Source organism: Aegilops tauschii, chromosome 5, assembly GCF_002575655.3.
Source record: "Aegilops tauschii subsp. strangulata cultivar AL8/78 chromosome 5, Aet v6.0, whole genome shotgun sequence".
NCBI lineage: Eukaryota > Viridiplantae > Streptophyta > Magnoliopsida > Poales > Poaceae > Aegilops > Aegilops tauschii.
Genome location: NC_053039.3, coordinates 358,773,476 through 358,785,815, shown reverse-complemented (window position 1 = coordinate 358,785,815; position 12,340 = coordinate 358,773,476).

Below are 12,340 nucleotides of genomic sequence, written 5' to 3'. Positions count from 1 at the left end.
AGACTAAGTTCGGCGATCCGAACTATGCTCAGCTTAACCAAGTGTGGATTTCTCTGGACGAGTTTTTAGACTTGGCGAAGAGTTCTTCCGATGCGGCGCAGTTTTACCTAGCGCGAGAGGGGTATGCAATGGAGAAGCTTTTCTGGTCACAATTTGGCGCGTCGAAGCACTCTCTGTTGCTGAATGAACAGATGTCCCAATGGGCCGAGCTTCTTAGGATATCCGGCGCTGCCATGAAGAACGTCATAATCCGGTTGTGGCCAACTGAGCCTGTTCCGAATAGCTACTTCGGCTTGGTGCAACGGCTTGTTGATGCGGTGCCACGTATCAACACTGTGAAGCGGTCGGTGTGCATTGAGGGTGCAAGGATGGCCTTTGCCCGAGTCAAGACATTCTGGGGGAAGATGAAGGCCATCGATGTTGCGGCGAAGAGTCTACCCAAGGGCAAGGACCGTTATGAACCGGAGCATTATTTCGAAGACATCGTAGAGGCCGCCCGCTTGATAGAGGGACAGTGCTCGAAAGACATAATGTTCGAGTGAGGTGTATGAGAATTGTAAAAGACAATTTTATAGTTAATCTATTTTTATATTTTGCTTGAAAGCTTATGCTCCTCCTGTGCGGCCGTTTGAATATAATCTGAAAGTTTTCCAGTCGTCAGCTTCAGCCCCCTCGTAGGAAGTACGGGGGTGTTCGGAAAAGCATTTGATCACTCTTGACCCAACGTCTTGGTCCATGAAGGAGGTGATAATGCGGCGAACCAGGCAATCAGACTATAGGGCGTTAACACTTTCACTAAGCCATAGGAGTTTTATAGGGGGGGCTACGATATAGCCCCTGGTATGCGTACGGCTTATTCCAATATGGTGCGTTACATATATGACCTGAAAAAAGGGTCCTTCGTATGATACGGAGGGAATCGCGACAGATTCTGATAAGTCATCGAGTGGTTGACTAGCTCTCGCAGTACCATGACAGTCGGTTTTCGGCTTTCTCTACTGAGGTGCTTGACCAGATGAACCGGAAGCACAATCACAGTAGTTCTCCCTTTACTATCCTAGCTGATAGAGCGGAACGTAAGGTAGCAAGCACAGGAGCTGGGCAACCCAACCATTGACCCAAGACATGATTCGGAGCTGATGCATATAAGGCCATACTCGCGACGCCGAAGTACGCTGTAAAGCTGTTCGGACTTTGTTGGCAACTCATTTGTTCCCATACCGAGCCCTTGGCAGGTTATGCCGAGGTATATCTGTGAAACAACCATAGGAGCCATATTCATTTGCAAAAAGATACAAATGATTAATTCGGCTAATGTTTACTCGGACCTGAGCGGTATGCCAATGATTACTTTATACATAAAAAGATCTCAACCCCGGCTATTTGACATGCCCGGGGTCGAAGGCGGAGGAAAAGGGCATATTACAGGCTCGAAATAAAGAGTGCGGTCTACAAAAAGTTTATTTTGGACCTCCTGTCGCACGTCTGCGCCGCCTGTCCTCGGCGAGGGGAATCCTTGACGGAAGTAGCCCCTCAGGTGAGTGTACAGATCCGAACTCCGGTGGAGTCAGTTTAGATGTTTGTCCTTTGCGTCACCTGTTTTTAAGAGATAATAAAGAAAGAAAAAGGAAAGTAGATAACAATGTTACGGGAATGCTTGCAGGCTTGTCCGTATTGTGCTTCCGCCAATGCCCATGGTATCTTAAGTGCATAGTGATGTATGCGCGGTACAAATTTTGCGGGTATATGAGGTGGGCGGCGGAAGCCGAACTGCTATTTCCGCTCCGGGATTGATCGATCCTCGAGGGGAAATTGCTTCTGACCCCCGGTATTTGGTTGGTGAACCTCTCCGTCGTCCCTATCGCCTGGCGGCCTCCTCCCCTTGTGTTCGGTGTTGAGCTTGCCGGCCTGCTTGATGACCCAACAGCTTCTGTTGGTATGATTAGCTAGTTTATCGGGGTGTCCGTGAATCTGGCAAGGTCGGTCCAATATCCTGTCTAGGTTGGATGGTCCGTCTCGGTTCGCCTTGAATGGCTTTTTCCGTTGACCGGGTTTGGGATTGCTGAATCCGGCGTTGACCGCTGTGTCGTGTGATCTTTCATTATCATTGCGACTGTTGTGTTTGCTTCGTCGTGGCTTGCCATTGCCGTCTCGGATTTCGGAAGTGCCCGAGTCGCTGGCGCTGTTGCTTCTACGAGCGAGCCAGCTGTCTTCTCCTGCGCAAAAGCAAGTCATTAGAGCGGTAAGGGCTGTCATGGATTTAGGTCCTTCTTGACCGAGGTGGCGTGCAAGCCATTCATCCTGGACGCTGTGTTTGAAGGCCGCAAGGGCTTCCGTGTCCGGAGAGTCGACGATTTGGTTCTTTTTAACTAAGAACCTAGTCCTGAGCTTCCTGGCTGACTCTTTGGGCTGCTGAACAACGTGACTTAAGTCATCAGCGTCCAGTGGCCGGATATATGTTCCTTGGAAGTTGTCGCGAAAGGCGTCTTCCAAATTTTCCCAGCTTCCAATAGAATTTTCTGGCAGACTGTTTAACTAGTACCGAGCTGGTCCTTTGAGTTTTAGTGATAGGTATTTGATGCCATGAAGGTCATCTCCGCGGGCCATGTGGATATGGAGGAGGAAGTCCTCTATCCATACCGCGGGATCCGTTGTTCCGTCGTATGATTCGATATTCATGGGTTTGAACCTGTCTAGGAATTCATGCTCCATTACTTCGTCTGTGAAGCAAAGAGGGTTTGCGGCGCCTCTATGTTGGGCCACACTGCGACGTACCTCCGATGGAGTCCATTTGCGGCTGTTGGCCCGGGCGTGGCTAGGTTTGTCACGTCTGAATATGTAGCCGTCGTCCCATGTCGAGGCACGTCCTCGCGATCCGTAGAACGATCTTGCGTGTCTTGCTCTACTATCCAAGTCCTGTCGAAGGTCGTATTTACAACCCCGAGCTGTTTTATTCTTGCCTTTACGGTGAGGTGGGGCGGTCTGGTGTTCGTCTTCAGTTGCCGCTTTATCCGGACCAAGTTGTGGTCGACCTGCCGCATCGTGCGATGATGGTAAGGGCTCCAGTGCCTCGTCATTGAAGTGAGGTAGCAATCTACGCTTCGGGTAGCTTTTGGCTGGGCCACTAAGGCCGTATTCTTCGGCGGCCAGGACTTCGGTCCATCTATCATTGAGCAGATCTTGGTCCGCTTGAAGCTGCAGCTGCTTCTTTTTCAGGCTCCTTGCAGTGGCTATTAGCCGACGTTTGAAGCGCTCCTGCTCGAGAGGTTCCTCAGGCACGATGAAATCCTCATCGCCGAGGCTCTCCTCTTCCGCGGAGAGCGAAAGATAATTACTATCCTCCGAGTCTCCATGTATGGCCTGTTCATCAGGGCTAACGTGCCTATTTTCCCGTTCCCCCTGTTTGGAGGTTACCTTGACGGGGTCTTCATTATTTTCGGCATCGTCCGGAGTATTATTCTTTTCTGGTGCCAGTACTGCAGTCTTTGGAACGTCGTGACTTAGAGCGGTGTTGAGGAAGCTGGCGCTTGGGCTGTCTCTCAGGAGGTTTATCCTCAACTGGATCCTCTTTGTCATCGTTGTTAGGTTTTTCAGGCGTGTCCACCATGTATACGTCGTAGAAAGAGTGGCCGTCCGTCGTCCAGTGAATGACGGGTTTTGGCCTTGCTCCTTGTCGGCATGGTCGTCCGCACTGGCGATGTCTTCGGAGCCATAGTCAAGCATGTCGGTTAAATCCTCGACAGTGGCTATGAAGTGGGTGGTGGGTGGGAAGCTAAATTCCCCGTCATCAGCTTCTAGTTCGAACCGTACATAGTTCGGCTGTGAGTCCCCCGCCAAGGATAAGCTCTTTAATGAGTTCAGCACATCGCCCAAGGGCGAGTGCTGGAAGATGTCTGCGGCGCTGAACTCGAAGATCGATAAACGATCAAGTTCGGTATCCGCGAGCTCGCACAGTTCGGAACTTATACCCAGAGAAGAGTCCGGAGTTTCGGTGACACGAGTATTGCGTGAGATTAAGTCCATGTGCGGCTCCAACGCAGGAGAATCTGTGGCCTCCATGGTGGGGTCGAGCCTCCAATCCTTGGATGCCGCAGTGTGCTCTAGATCTAAGGCCGGAGCGGTCGCAGGAGCTATCTCCTGGGTGCGGTCTGACGACAGATTTAGGTCATGTTTGTCAAGGTGACTAGGGGCGGTCGCCGCGGTCTCGAATCAGGCGAAGATCAAATCTCCATGGATGTCCGCAACATAATCCAAGCTCCCAAATCTGACCTCATGGCCAGGGGCGTAACCTATCGATCTACTCCAGGTGGCCAAACGAGTTGGCCCGCAGTGCAAAGCCACCGAACACGAAGATCTGTCCGGGGAGGAAGGTTTCTCCTTGGACAGCATCATTGTTGATGATTGAAGGGGCCATCAAACATTTTGGGGACGGCATAGTGGAACTCTCAATGAAAGCACCAATGTCGGTGTCAAAACCGGCAGATCTCGGGTAGGGGGTCCCGAACTGTGCGTCTAAGGTCGATGGTAATAGGAGACAGGAGACACGATGTTTACCCAGGTTCGGCCCTCTCTATGGAGGTAATACCCTACTTCCTGCTTGATTGATCTTGATGGATATTAGTATTACAAGAGTTGATCTACCGCGAGATCGTAATGGCTAAACCCTAGAAGTCTAGCCTGTATGACTATGGTAATGAGTATCTATGTTTCCGGACTAAGTCCTCCAGTTTATATAGGCACCAGGAGGATCTAGGGTTACACAAGGTCGATTACAAAGGAAAGGAATCTACATATCCGGTCGCCAAGCTTGCCTTCCATGCTAAGGAGAGTCCCATCCGGACACGGGTGCAGTCTTCGGTCTTCGTATCTTCACGGCCCATCAGTCCGGCCCATGGCTAACAGGCCGGACACCCGAGGACCCCCTAGTCCAGGACTCCCTCACCAACCCCAATATTCTTTTGGCTAGGGAATATTCCTTTTTCAATTAAAGGAATAACCCTGTCTGCCCTAGGTTGTGAAGCAACATATATTTCCATCACTCCTAAAATTCCCAAATAATTCTCATAAATTGTTTGGGTCATATCTTCCTCAAATATGGCAAAATATTTGATTTGCCATGTTCCTCATCATGCTCAATTAATTACTTTGCTATTCAGTCCTGAATGGCAGATTGTGAACCAAGTGCCATTTATCTTTGCCCAATTGACCCCAAACTTTTTGGACACCTTTTCATGTCCAAATAATTGCCTCGTGACAAATTCAACTTAATTTGCCTAGTAAATATTCCTGAGCAATTTTTCAAAGTTCCTGTCTGAGGGAATTGGTTGTGAAGGAAGTACTAGCTAGGTTAATCCAATTGAGTTGAAATTATGCATGGTCTTTCATTTTATCAAATCAAAGCCCTCCTCAAGATTTGAGCTCATGCAATGCATCCATGAGAGCTGAGTATCAAATCTTTGATTCTATCCAAATTTTCAGTTAATGAAGCAAGTATGTTTTATCTTGCTCCATTATGTCTGAAAATTTTTCTAGGCCTTCTCATATCTATATAACCTAGCTCCACAAAATTTGGGCTCATTTCGTCTAGCCATTTTCCCTCAGGATTTTTCCCAAGTTTCTGTCCAGAGAGGTGTTGTATGAAGGAAGTACCATTTTGGCTTGGCCAAATGGCATGAAATTTTTATGGCCTTCTCATATTCCCAAATCATCTATCCTTGCCAAATTTCAGCTCAAGTGGTTACTCCTAGTGAGTGCCACTTCATCATTTTGATTCTGGACCAATTTAAGCAGTTGTGAAGCAACTCTATTAAATCTTGGTCCATTTCCTTCCAAACTTCACAGGACTGTAGTCCTTCCTAATCTAAACCTCCCAGACATCAAGCTTAGTCCTTAATCCCACTAGTTTGAGCACCAAGATGTGGCCAAGTTTGCAACAACAAACTTGTAGTGATGCCACACTCCTCTCCTTGGCTCCTTCTCTTGATCCATCGACTCCCTCAGCTTATATGATGAAGTGACTCATCACTAGACGGCTCGCGGCAGCCTCTTGCGTCACCTCCTTGCCGGTCACAGTGGTGACCACCGTTTTGGCATGCTCTGAGCATGTCCAGAGCGTCGTTTTGCTCGGGCACGGCTCGTGGTCGTCGCGTTCGCTCACCCGTGCATGTCCAGCGTGTTCCCCGTGTTGTCGCCGTCCCCTTGGACTCCTCTCCCCCTCCGACAGGGCTTTCATGGCGCTCGTCGCCGTGTGTCCACGGGCGCGCTATGGCCGACCGTCATCTTCCCCTCTATTGGCTTCTTCCTCCCTTTGTCCCCGAGCTCTGTCTCGTCTCCGTGAGCTCTGCCACTCGTCCATTCCCTCCCTCGTCGCCTTCCCGTGCCACCCCGTGCTTGCTGGCCGTCGCCAGAGCCTCGGCCGGACGTGCCCGGCGGCACCCGAGTCACGACCACGCGTCCATGGCCTCCGCTCCTCGACCACGCCTATATAAAGGCCACCCCGAGCACACCATCGCATCCACCGCACTCCTCTCCCCCTCCCCACCTCTAGCCCGAGCTCGAGAAGCTCTCTGGGCTCGACATCGCCGTCATGGCCGCCGCAGGCCTCACCTCGAATTCGTGCTCTGTGGCGTGCCCCGACCCATCCAGCCACCACCAGAGCCCTCCACCACCCCTCCTGAACCCCTCAAGCACCTCGCCTCCTCCCGTCCCCCACCGGAGCACTGTGCCCATCTCCACCCGAAGCCCTCTTCCGCCTTGTCCAGTGCTCTGCCCTCCCCCGTGCTCTCCGACGACCGTTCTGCCCACAGACGGGTGTGGCTCCCTCCCCTGAGCATGCCGGTAGGTCAAGCGCCGCGAGAGGTGGCTGGAGCTGCCCGCAGTGGCCGTCGGGCACCGGTCGTGCCTTTGCCTCGCGGGCGCGAGCGAGGTTGAAGGCGACGACCGGCCAGACGGGCCCCACTAGCACGCGGGACCCCCTCGTCAGCCACCCGGCATTGACCCCGCCCTGCCACGTCACTTCAGTGGACACGACAAGTCCCAGAGTACGTTTTCATTTCCCCGAAAATGTAATCTCGTCTGTTACGCTTTCTTCTTCTCAAAGCGTATTTTCCCTTAGCTTCAGCCCAGAATACGTTTTCTTAGTCAGGAAGCGTATTCTAGTTTGGCGCATCTGTCTTATCCACTCAGGAACCCGACTGTGAATATTATTTTTGCAGAAAAGTCCCTGATCTTCTACACCTCATAACTCCGCAGCCGTAACTCCGATTGAGGTGAAACCAGCGCCCACTTCTTCGTCTCTTCGAGCCTGAACTTTTGTTATAATTTTCACTATGGTTGGACATAATGGAATTGACCATTTTACGCTTGCCCCTAATCAGCCCCCTCCAAGAGAGTACCCTTTTCGGCGAACATTCCGCGGCTTCACCGCACTTCTCCCTGGAGCCTTCTTCATCCCCAGGCAAGCCACAACCACCATTTGCATGATAGCCATGCAGTAGCATTGGTTTTCAACTTGAATCTTTAATAACTGTCTGTTCATTTTGCTGCTGCTGTCGTTATTTTGGTTATGCTTATGGATCGATGGTTACCATCGTGCTATGTTTCGTGCACTCTGTTATTATGTTCTTCATGCTAGTATTACTTTAATATTTGCCATGCTTGGTAGTAGTACATGTTGGTGATGGTCTTCGGTGCATGACTATTGTTTGTTTCGAGTACCGTTGTTATGCATGTTATTTTGCACCCAGTTGGTTAAAAGTTTGCATGGTAGTTTTATCGTTATGTTCTTACATGATGTTTATTGTTGATGCTAGTGGTCATGTTATGCTATGAGTAGTGTTATACTGGTGATATTCATCCCCGTCATTATGCCATGCTCAGTTGGATATGATTCATTGTTGATATGGTTGATAGTTATGTTGCACCCTCATGCTTATGTTGATATCATGCTCATGCATTGTAATTGCATCATGTTATTTTATCATGGCTCAGCATATTTGCATTCAAGTTTAACCAGATTAAATTGAACTTGAACAACTATTGGCTGAGTCATGGTGCCACCATATTGAGCTGACCAGTGCAACCACGCTTACCTTTGTGGGAAGGTCCTAGCTGGGTCTATTGTCATGCCTCTCGTCGGTGCCTCCAACGAGGGAAGGTTATGCGCGGGCGCCACCCTGATCATGTACGACGGCATAAGCCTTGTGTGCCCATTGTTGAGTATGGATCCTTGTCCCCGTCTGGGACCGTTTTGCCACGACGGTGGCCGTTGGTGTCTTTGGTAGGCACGAGACCACCCAGGACTTAGCCCAAAGGGGAGTTGGTCGGAGTGGCCGGGAGAGTGTCATGGCAGTAGATCGGTTTTGTCGAAACGCCATTGGTCCACCCGAATGGGAGTGCGAGGCCATGGGTTCTGTGGTGTGGGTACAGTGTACTAACCTCTGCAGAGTTTGTGTTTAATCTATCGATAGGCGCACCCGCGGATAAGGGCCCAGTTCATAGTCGGTCACACTATGGGTCAACAGTAATAATAATTTGCTTAATAACAACCCCGGTAGGATGATGAAAGAAGTTGGTTGATATTTATGTGCTCGTGAGAGGATCAGCGTGGTATCGAGGATACCGCGTTGTGGATATTTGTGGTGTTATGCGAGAGTCAAGGGAAAAAGTCAAGCTCCTTGTGGTCATGAATGATTACTACGATATTGTTAATACCAAGCTTGATTGGAAACTGAGATGATCGTGTGATGTCCGTAATGGTAAGTTTGTGGAGGTGATGGTTACGAGGTAACCCGAGGAGAGTAAGTTGGTGCATGATAGCGTCATCATGTTGCATGCTAGTATTATCATGTTCATACGTTCATGCCATGCTCGTATTGTTCTAGCTATATCATCTTGTTCATGCTATGATTGATCTGATAGTATCATGCTAATCCGTGTTAACCTGTAATTGCCATGCTGTTGTCTGTCTTGATTGCTTTGGTTGCTGTGAGCTTGCAGGTACATTCAATGTACTGACCTGGCGTGTCATGCCAGTTTGCAGGTCCTGCCGGATTTGATTGCTTGTCTGCTGATACGTCTCCAACGTATCTATAATTTTTTATTGTTCCATGATATTATATATTCTATTTTGGATGTTTAATGGCTTATTTATACATTTTATATTATTTTTTGGACTAACCTATTAACCGGAGGCCTGTGACGCCCGGATAATTAAGCTACAGTGATCCCCTGCTAATGATGCCATGTCACTGCGGTTACTGTTGATAAACTCTCGATAGTTCAGAACTGAAACAAATTCAAAATTTAAATAAAAGCAAACAATAAAAGTTTTCAAATATTAAAACTAAAATGTTCGGAGTGAACCAAATATTCCATAACTAATTATGGAGGTGAACCAACATTTTTATAAAGTGGTTTAATGCCCTTGAATAATTAAAACAGTAGCTAAGACATTAATTAAATGCCTTTTATAAATATTAAATTGTTAAACTATTTTATCTTGGACCTAAGATAATTGTGGCAGTGGCATAATTGCTAATGCTAATTTAGGGGCTAATTAACTATTTTATAAAACTAAAATATAAAATGAAACTGATATAAAACAGAAAGGTTTTTAAAAGTAAGGCAAAACAAATGGAGTTATGTAAAAAAAAAACAGAAACCCCCACTGCCCACCCGGGCCTTGGCCAACCGGCCCAACCCAGCTGGCCGGCCCAGCCGCCTCCCTTATCCCCCACCACCCGCAAACCCTAACCGATCCACCCCCACTCCCACTCCCGCACGATCCCCTCGATCCCCCTCGCTCCTCTCTTCCCCCCCGATCTGTTCTGGATCGGGCGAACCGCCCTGAACCCTTCGCCCCACCGTTGTGCCCCGTCGCCGTCGCCGCCTCACCTCGCCCCGACGACGCCACCGCCCGACGTCGCCGTCGTCGCCTCACCGCCTCGACCACGCCTCCTCGCTGGACCGCCACACCGTCGTCCTTCCCTGCGTCGCGCCGTCCTCGTCCCCCTCCTCGACACCCGCTGTCGTTGCCCTACGAACTGCCGTGAGCCCCGGCCTCCGCCTCTCCTCTCCCCCCACTTGCTCCAAGGCGACCCGCCATCACCACCGCGCCACTGGCCCGCTCCGGCACGCCCCGATGCGTGCACACCGCGCCCAAGCCGTGCCCCACACCGCGCCCAAGGATGCCTAGCCCCTGGCCTCCCCTGCCTCTCGCTCCCGCTGCCGCACGCCGCGCTCCGCCCCTCCGCCGCGGCCACGGCCGGCACCGCCCTGCTCCCCTCGCCGCCCGCAACCGCGCAGGCCTCGCCGTGCCACCGCTGCCCGTTCCCTGCATCCGGTCCAAGCCCGTGGCCTCGCCCCGCTGCTCCTTCGCCGCCCAGCGCCCGCTGCCGGCGCTCGCTCCCGCATCGGCGCCCGTTCGGGCTGGGCGACAGCGCCCCTGCGCCCGCACGCCCGTAACCACTAAGGCCCCTAGGGCCAATGACAGTGGGGCCCGCCCACAAAACGTTTTGAAAAAATAAATAAATAAATAAAAATAAATAAAAATAAAAGATAATAATAATAAAAATAATAAATTAATTAATAAACATTAATAAATATATAAATAAATAAGAATAAATAATAAAAATAAATAAATAAATAATTAATTAATTAAGATAATTAATTAACTTATTTAATCATGTTAATATTAATTAATTAAAGTTAATTTATCCTAATGAATTAATCTAATTAACCTGTTAGTTTAATTAAACAGAATTAGTTTAATTAAACCCTAATTAACCTAACAGAGTATGACATGTGGGTCCCACTGGACCCACACGATAGTTTGACCCAGTCAACCCCTGTTGACTGCGGATGTCAGCATGACATCATGCTGATGACATAAATCCATTTTCGAATTAATTTAAATAATTAGTTAAATTCCAGAAATTAATAAAATCTTTGAAAATTCATATCTTTTAAACCGTAACTCGGATGAAAATGTTTTCTATATGAAAGTTGCCCAGAACGACGAGACGAATCCGAATACGCAGTCCGTTCGTCCACCACACCTCCCTAACCTATCGAACTAGCAACTTTCCCCCTCCGGTCCGTCTGTCCGAAAACGCGAAACATCGGGAATACTTCCCGGATGTTCCCCCCCTTCGCCGGTACCACCTACTGTCGCGTTAGGACACGCCTAGCACCGCTTATTGTCATGTCACGCATCGTCATGCTTATGTTTGCATTGTATTTACTGTTTCTTCCCCCTCTTCTCTCCGGTAGACTACGAGACCGACCCTGCTGCTGCCCAGTTCGACTACGGAGTTGACGACCCCTCCTACTTGCCAGAGCAACCAGGCAAGCCCCCCCCCCCCTTGATCACCAGATATCGCCTATTCTTCTCTATACTGGTTGCATTAGAGTAGTGTAGCATGTTACTGCTTTCCGATATCCTATCCTGATGCATAGCCTATCCTTGCTACTACTGTTGATACCTTTACCTGCAATCCTACATGCTTAGTATAGGATGCTAGTTTTCCATTAGTGGCCCTACATTCTTGTCTGTCTGCTGTGCTATACTATCGGGCCGTGATCACCTGGGCGGTGATCACGGGTATATACTTATATACTATATACATGACACATGTGATGACTAAAGTCGGGTCGGCTCGAAGGAGTACCCGCAAGTGGATCTTTGTGGCGGAGTGACAGGGCAGGTTGAGACCGCCTAGGTGAGCGGTGGGCCTGGCCCTGGTCGACGTTCGCGGTTACTTAACACGCTTAACGAGATCTTGGTATTTGATCTGAGTCTGGCCATTTGGTCTATACGCACTAACCATCTACGCGGGAGTAGTTATGGGTATCCCGGCGTCGTGGTATCAGCCGAAGCCTTCGTGACGTCAGCGACTGAGTGGCGCGCGCCGGATTGGACTGGAACGCCACTAGGCTAGGTCTGCTTCCGGCCGCGTACGCAACGTGCAGGTGTGCATAGGGCGATGGGCCCAGACCCCTGCACGCTTAGGATTAGACCGGCGTGCTGACCGCTCTGTTGTGCTTAGGTGGGCTGCGACGCGTTGATCTTACGAGGCCGGGCATGACCCAAAAAAGTGTGTCCGGCCAAATGGGATCGAGCGTGTTGGGTTATGTGGTGCACCCCTGCAGGGAAGTTTATCTATTCGAATAGCCGTGTCCCTCGGTAAAAGGACGACTCGGAGTTGTACCTTGACCTTATGACAACTAGAACTGGATACTGAATAAAATGCACCCTTCCAAGTGCCAGATACAACCCGGTGATCGCTCTCTAACAGGGCGACGAGGAGGGGATCGCCGGGTAGGATTATGCTATGCGATA